We start from the raw sequence: 7,960 nt of genomic DNA, 5'->3' as shown, positions 1-7,960 counted from the left end.
ATTTTCAACGTTATGTAAGTTATCCCTGGTAGAGAAGTATTGTCTTTAAAAACTGCTACGATCAGATGTGCTAATAAAATTACCTAATTTATTCTCACAAATGCGTGAGAAGTATGTAACTCAACACATGCAGAGAGAAGAGGCACCACTTAAGGAGAGCCGGGGGGTTGAAATAGTGGTGAGTACATATAACACTAGGTAAATAAACGAAGTAAGGCATTATTTGCAGGGAATACAAATTGTCCAGGGGAGGAAATACAACCACAGAATGCTCCATTGCTCAGCTCTGAATGGAGTTCACAAAATCACAGTAGTAAAAGTAGTCGTCATTGAGAAAATAAAAATACTATATATACACATGTATATATATATACATACACGGGGGTGGGGGGGGAGAAAGGAAAGAGGGTCGATGGATGATAAATAGATAATAGGTATCAAGAGAAAGCATAGTTAAAAGAAGGGTAAGTCTTTTACTGGGAAGATGATAAAATCTAAAAGTGAAAAGTCAAGAAATAACAAAACATGTTATTTAGAGATGTGTAGGTGAATATCAGAATCAGCAATTAAAAGAAGCTGCAGTGGACCACTATTTTGTATCACAAGCCTTATAACATGAACTTTAAAATGTTAATAAAAATAGAGATGAAATTCAAGCAAAGAAAAATAAGTGGGTGAGAGCTCCGGCCAGTGTGGCAGCAAAGGTTATAAAACCTCTGATATGAATCTGGCCCCTGGGCAGCCTGGAGCTGTGAGGCCTGGGTGTCCCCTGCCTCCGTCTGCTTAGTGGTGGGCTTACATTGTTTCTGTCTTTGTGTCCCGTGAAATGGGGACCGGATTGGGGAGGGTAGTTGGGTGGTAGTCTAGCTCATGGCACCAGATTATGTCTTGCGTGTTGAAATCCCTTTGGGGTTGAACCAGATCCCAGGTGATTCAGGGATGTCTTGGAGGATAAACCCCCCCAGCCCTAAATCTTGGAGGGATGGGGAGGCGGCATTTACTGTTGCTCCTTCTGTAGCATGAAAATGCTGTGAAAGTGGCAATTTTGTCTTGTTCACCACCAGACCCCCAGCATCTGGCTCAGTGCCTGCCATAAACCAGGTGAATGGCAAGTATTTATGGAGGGAATGAGAGAAATGCGTCCCCCGCTTCCACCCCCCAACAGCTGTTCTGCCTCTAGAGCAAACAGAGCCTGACGGCAGCTGACTTTGAGTGGAGGCGTGTGGGAGAGTTGCTCCGGTCCATACCCTTCACCCCCTGGGCAAGGGTAAGGTTGAAGAGGGACTGCCTGGGCCCTGAAATGTACCAATGCACTTGTGTGATTCTGGAGGGTTTGGGGGGATGGTGTGGGAGTGGGAGGAAGCTGCAGAGAACAAATGACGTTAAACTGTGATAGTCAAGAGACCAGAGGAAGCAAGGGAGGTGAAAAATGCAGGTAATAAGGCTGCCTGCTGGGTGCTGTGCTTCCCTCTGGGGAAATACTACTTCCCTGTTGGCCTTGAAAAGGGTTCCTTTTTTATTGTACAGTGTGGAAATTTCAAACATACACAGTATCATGGACCTTTATATCTCCATCACCCAGCTTTAGCAATTAGCGACTCAGAGCCAGTCTCGTCTCACTTACAGCTTCCACTTTCTGAAATCTCAGATAGCATTTTTTTCTTTTGAGACAGAGTCTCACTATGTTGCCCTCGGTAGAGTGCTACGGTGTCACAGCTCACAGCAACCTCAAACTCCTGGGCCCAGGTGATTCTCTTGCCTCAGCCTCCCAAGTAGCTGGGACTACATGTACCTGCCACAACACCTGGCTATTTTTTTTTTTTGGTTTCAGTTGTCATTGTTGTTTAGTAGGCCTGGGCTGGGCTGGGCTCAAACCCACCAGCTTGGTGTATGTGGCTAGTGCCCTACTCACTGAGCTACCGACGCCGAACCTCAGATAGCATTTTGTCTGTATGTATTTTGGTATATATCTGCACACAATAAGGGATATATATATATTTTAAGGCAGTCTCATTTTGTTGCCCTTAGTGGAGCGATATGGCATCACAGCTCACAGCAACCTCAAACTCTTGGGTTCAAGAGATTCTCTTGCCTCAGCCTCCCAAGTAGCTGGGGCTACAGCTGGCCACTATGATGTCCAGCCATTTTTAGAGACAAGGTCTCAATCTGGCTCAGGCTGGTCTCGAACTTGTGAGCTCAGGCGATCCACTGCCTAAGCCTCCCAGACTGCAAGGATTATAGGTATGAGCCTAGCCAGAGGAATGAGACTAGCCAGAGGCTCCTCACCCAGCCAGAATCTTTTTCAAAAACTTAGTCACAATTCCGGTGTGGTGGCTCATACCTGTAATTCTAGCCCTTTGGGAGGCTGAGGTGGGAGGATCACTTCGAGCCTGAACAAGAGTAAGACCCTGTCTCTACAAAAACATAGAAAAATTAGCCATGTGTACTGATAGGTGTCTGAGTTCCAGTTACTTTAAAGGTTGAGGAAGGAGGATCCCTTGAGCCCAGGAGTTTGAGATTGCAGTGAGCTCTGAAAATACTATTGTACTCTGTTCCAGGTGACAGAGTGAGACCCTATCTCAACCCCCACCCTCCTCACAACATAGTTACAATGTAGCTGGGTGCAGTGATGTCTATAACCCCAGGCACTTGGGAGGTTGACACTGGATGATTACTTGAGCCCAGGAATTAGAATCTAGCCTTGGGCAACATAGTGAGACCTCTATCTCTTAAAAAAAAAAAAAAAGGAACATAGGCATAATCTCTCCTGAGTTAACAATAATTCCCTAATGTTATCAAAAATCTAGTTAGTGTTGAAATAAATGTTTCTGTATATATTCACATGTGTGTGTATATACATAAATGTACATATATGCATATATATGGTATTGTTTAGCAGTATTTTAGAAGTCTTTGTTTTTATAAAAATAACGTATATTTGTACTAAAAATTCAAGTAACACATAAAAGTAAAAAGTAGAGAGCAAAGATATCACCTCAAATCCATCCGATGCTTATCATTTCAGACCTCTGTACATGTGTTCATATAGAACAAATAGAAGGTGAGTATAAATGCTGTCAGAAATTCTTTTTATGTTCAAAAGGAATGTCTGAGTGGCATTTTAGAGCTGAAAGGATGCCTAAGGCTCTAGCTTCTGCATAAGGCAGGACTAGACTGTAAACTCCTGGAGGGAAGGACCATGCCTTAGTTGAGTTCGTACACTGCCCCCATCACAGGCCTGCTACTCAGGGGGGTCTGTCAATAACTGTGGTTTGAATTGAAGGGGCCCTTAGGAAATCATTCAATCATTTTATGATATAGGATGGCCCACAAGTTAAAATCACTTGTCAAGATCCCACAGCCTGTCAGGGTACATGTGAAGCTGCAGCCAGCTCTCCTGAGTCCTATTTCAGTGCTCTTCCTGCAGCCTGGGGGATTTAGCTGTGTGGCAGAGTGGTTAAGTGCACAAGCTTGCAGTCAGATGCCCCTAGGGTTGATTTTGTTCTGAATCTTTTCTGTGGCTTACTAGCTGTGTGACTTCTTACCCATGCGGTTTGTTGCGAGGAGTAAATGAGATCATGGATAAGAAGCTCATTGCATACAGTTCCTAGGCATGTACCAGGTGCCAAGTAAGTATTCACTGTGGTTGTTATTATTATTTGTAATAATAGTAGGAGCCATGGTAATAGTGTCATTATTTTCTTCTTTGGGGATTGCCAATTGGAACTCAAAGTTCGAAGTCTCCCCACCCTAATCCCACTCAGGTCCCTAGTTGCAGATGGACCCAAGTTTATAACTTTTGCCTTCTTCCTGCCATTGGGATGAAAGGATTTTGTGTGGGAATCTTTTTCCTGTATTGCGTCAGCTTCTGATTGGCCGTTTACATTTGGTGGTCAAGGTTCATGTGTCTTTTCTCTATATATGGTGTAGAGGCGCTGCCTTAACAAGAGCTTAGCAAATAGTTATTCTAAGCTCTTCAAATAGAAACCCTGGGCAAAGGGCTGGGTGCAAGACTCCGGGCCTTTCTGGTCGCCCCTTCAGCCTGCTGATTCAGCAGCTCTTCCAGGGCCCTCCTCCAGGCCCTGGGGCTGTCAGGTCACTAATGGAATCTGTTGGAAGTAAATTAACTCATGAGAAAAGGCTAACAAATCACTCCAGCTGTTGGTATCTTCCCCAGGATGGCTGGCACTTCCCCATCTGCTCCTAAGTCATCACCTTGCACTTCATATCGCTCCTGGGAAAGGAACCCCACTTTCTCCTAAGTGGTTATTGAGGTGTGCAGAGCCTGCACAGGACCCCCAGCCCCTCCATAGCAGAACTATGGCCTGCATAGGGGAAAAGGCCATCTGTGCACCTGAGAGCTGGCTTCATGCATTATTCACAATCCTGGATTTGGGTTCCAGTTGGGACTGGGAACAGGGGGAGCAGATTGAGGAGGAAATCATCTTCCCTGGTTAAATGTGTGCTCTTTTCAGAATATAGCCTCCTATGGAGTGGCATCCACATGCCTGTGGGTCTGTCCGGCCTGCACACATTTCTGGAATGCAATTTCCTTCCCTAGATCTGTGCAAGGTTTGGGGAGCTTTCACAAAGCAGGCTGGGAGGTGGCTGCTTCCAGAGGTGTCTGCCTCTCTCCCCCTTGCCATGACCTTCTTGTTTCTTCTTCCCAGCATTCTGGGAAGAAGATCGCTTGAGCTCAGGAGTTCGAGCTCAACCTAAGCAAGAGCAAGAGCAAACCTCCTCTCTACTAAAAATAGAAAACTAGCCAGGCATTGTGGTGGGCACCTGTAGTTCCAGCTACTGGGGAGGCGAGGCAAGAAGATTGCTTAAGCCCAAGAGTTTGAGGTTGCTGTGAGCTATGATGATATGGCACTCTAACCAGGGCACAGAGTGAGACTCTGTCTTAAAAAAAAAAAAAAGAGAATTTGAGTAGTGTAGTGGACGTGGGCCCATGACTGAAATCATATCGTGTCTAGGGATGGAAAGAACCATCGACATTGTCCTCCTCCTTCTGTAGATTGAGAAAATCCGGAGAAGTCATGCATTGCCTGAGGCCATCATGCCAGATAGCTCAGTGAAAGCCCAAAGTGCAGACCAGGCCATAGAAGTTTGAATGAGGCCACCATCATTAACCACTTTTCTTTCTTTTCTTACAGTCAATCAGCCCTTTGGTAGCAGTAGTTGATCCTATATTCTAGAGCAGCGGTTCTCGACCTGTGGATTGCGACTCCCTTTGGGGGTCGAATGACCCTTTCACAGGAGTTGCCTAAATGCATCCTGCATATCAGATATTTACATTATAATTCATAACAGTAGCAAAATTACAGTTATGAAGTAGCAACAAAAATAATTTTATGATTGGGGGGGTCACCACAACAAGAGGAACCATATTAAAGGGTCGTGGCATTAGGAATGTTGAGAACTGTTCTAGAGCCTAGGTTTCCTGGCATTCCCTGCCCAAGAACAGCATTTATACCTGAGCACAGGGGTCATGCTCTAGGGCTCTTGCTGGCCACTCATGCCTTACCAGTGGTTCTCAACCTTCCTAATGCCGAGAACCTTTAATACAGTTCCTGTGGGTTGCGACCCACAGGCTGAGAACCGCTGCCTTAAGCCATGAGCACCCACTGAGGTTTGAGGTCCTAGCTAACAACGTCCTGATGCTACCTTTCTCCTATCCCAGAGACCCAGGGTTGTGCATTTACTATATTTACAGATGGGTTATAAACTGGTCCAGCAGAACCCTTTGCCTCCCCTACTTCCCTTGGCCAGTGGGACTCTAAGATTTGCTTAATAAAAAGACGTCCTGTAAAACTAAGCTGCATAGAAGCAGGGTGGGTCCCTAGAGAGAGCTCCAGGCTGATATGGAGAAGGCTTGAGTTCTGTGTCCCCCACCAGGGGCTTGAACCTTCTAAATACACAAGGAGGTCTTCACACACTCATATCACTGGACTGCATTTCAATATGCTAAAAAGATTGATGCTGCTTCTACAGACCATGCTGCCCTAGTCAGGTCACCACTCTGTGCCTCAGTTACTATAAAATGTGGCCAGTAATCAGGGTCTGCTGTCTCCCCTGGGATAAGAATGAGATGCACATGTGAAATCTCTTTGAAAAGAATGTAAAGAGTCGGCCCAATTTTTAGTTTCCTCATTCTTATCGATTTCTTCTTTATTGTCTTGGCAAACAAACCATTAGATACTCCATTTTGTTCATCTCACAGATAAAAAGGTAGAGAGGTAAGTGAAGACCATCCTTGCTTAAAAAACAGGAGCAATCACTACCGGGTGAGTCTGATGGAGCTGTAGAAGCTGGGTCCTAGGCTTCCCAGTTTGGTCTCCTTGCCCCTCCTGCCTGTTACTTTTTCATATTCCATATCAAAGTCTCAATCTTTCTTTCAAGTCCTATGTAGTCTGGGCTCTGATCATCCGGGGACTGCACAAGTCTTATTAATATTAAAGGTGAGGGTTTTCTCAGCCTACTTCCCTTCATTTCTAAATCAGTCTTGGAAAGAAGAGAGCAAAAGCAGAATTCGGAGGACATCTATACCCCAGAAGGAATGCATTCTGGATTGTTGCAAATTTGGGCCCCCTTTGGCAACTTTAATGCTTGTGCTGAGTGAAGTGTGGACAGGTAACTGATTAGCTGCAGAACTCTGTGACTGTTAGAGGGTTTTAATTTCAGGGTCAGGCTGAAATTGACACTTTGTTCTTGCTGCGTACCCCTGCCAAATACTAGGAGTTCAAGACACCCAGGATGTACATTTTTCCTCATTTCAGATTCTAAGTCACTGATTTGCTGATAATAACTGTATCTAGCTGTATTCATGAGAAAAACAGCTATAAGTGAAAACTTTTGCAGCCAAAATTGGATTTTCCTGTTGGCCTCATCACTTCAACCTGTTTTTACTTCATTTCTAATTACTTTGCCACTTTGCCCTTTTGTAAGGGCCCTCTGAGGTCAGGTCTCCATTTCTCAAGCTTCTAACTGAAATATTCTCTAAATAAACCCTTAAATGACCAATGACTTAAATGACCTGATGTCTTAGAGAAGAAAAAGATGACACACACATATATATATATATATATATATATATTTATTTGCAGTTTTTGGCCGGGGCCAGGTTTGAACCTGCTACCTCCCTTATATGGGGCTGGCGCCCTACTCCTCTGAGCCACAGGTGCCACCCTATTTTTTTTTTTTTTTTATTTTGAGACAGAGTCTCAACTTTGTTGCCCTGGGTAGAATGCAGTGGTATCATAGCTCACAGCAACCTCAAACTCCTGGGTTCCAACAATCTTCTTGCCTTAGCCTCCTGAGTAGCTGCGACTACAGGCACCTGCCGCAATGCCTGGCAACTTTTTCTATTTTTAGTAGAGATGGGTCCCCTTGTTGCTCTGGCTGATCTTGAACTCCTGAGCTCATGCAATCCAACCGCCTTGGCCTCCCCAAGTGTTAGGATTACAAGCCTGAGCCACTGAGCCCAGCCAAAGATAATTTTAATAATTGGAGGGATCCCAGTTTATAGGTTGGTTTTGTGAGTCTGTGTGTTCTGGCCATTCTGGTGTTTCTTATGATATCATTAAGTAGGAAAAGTCAAGAAGCCTGAGTTGCTTCCTAGGCCTTGGAGGTATGTCTTTGACTTAGCATCATGCCAAATGCAGCTTCAGTCTCCTCCTCCACTGAGTGGGCCTGAAGACGCTGTACTTTCTTACCATGGTACGTTGCACTGAGTGTTGGCAGTATTACATGAATGTTTGCAATTTTTTCTTTGGGCAAAAGGCCTCAAAATATTTCCAAAATCTACTGGCTTATGCTGCACAGGCACAGGGACAAAATGCTACACCTGACGAGAAAGAAATGACCTTAGAGTAACTTTTTCCTTTTGTGGTTTAAAACATCTCAAAAGCATCAGACTGATTGTAAGCAATGCACAGTACACAGTACAGAGGGTATAAGA

Source organism: Otolemur garnettii, unplaced genomic scaffold (assembly GCF_000181295.1).
Source record: "Otolemur garnettii isolate 467f Iridium unplaced genomic scaffold, OtoGar3 scaffold00196, whole genome shotgun sequence".
Taxonomy (NCBI): Eukaryota; Metazoa; Chordata; class Mammalia; order Primates; family Galagidae; genus Otolemur; species Otolemur garnettii.
The sequence above is the reverse complement of the archived record's forward strand: the minus strand, read 5'-3'. Positions refer to the sequence as shown.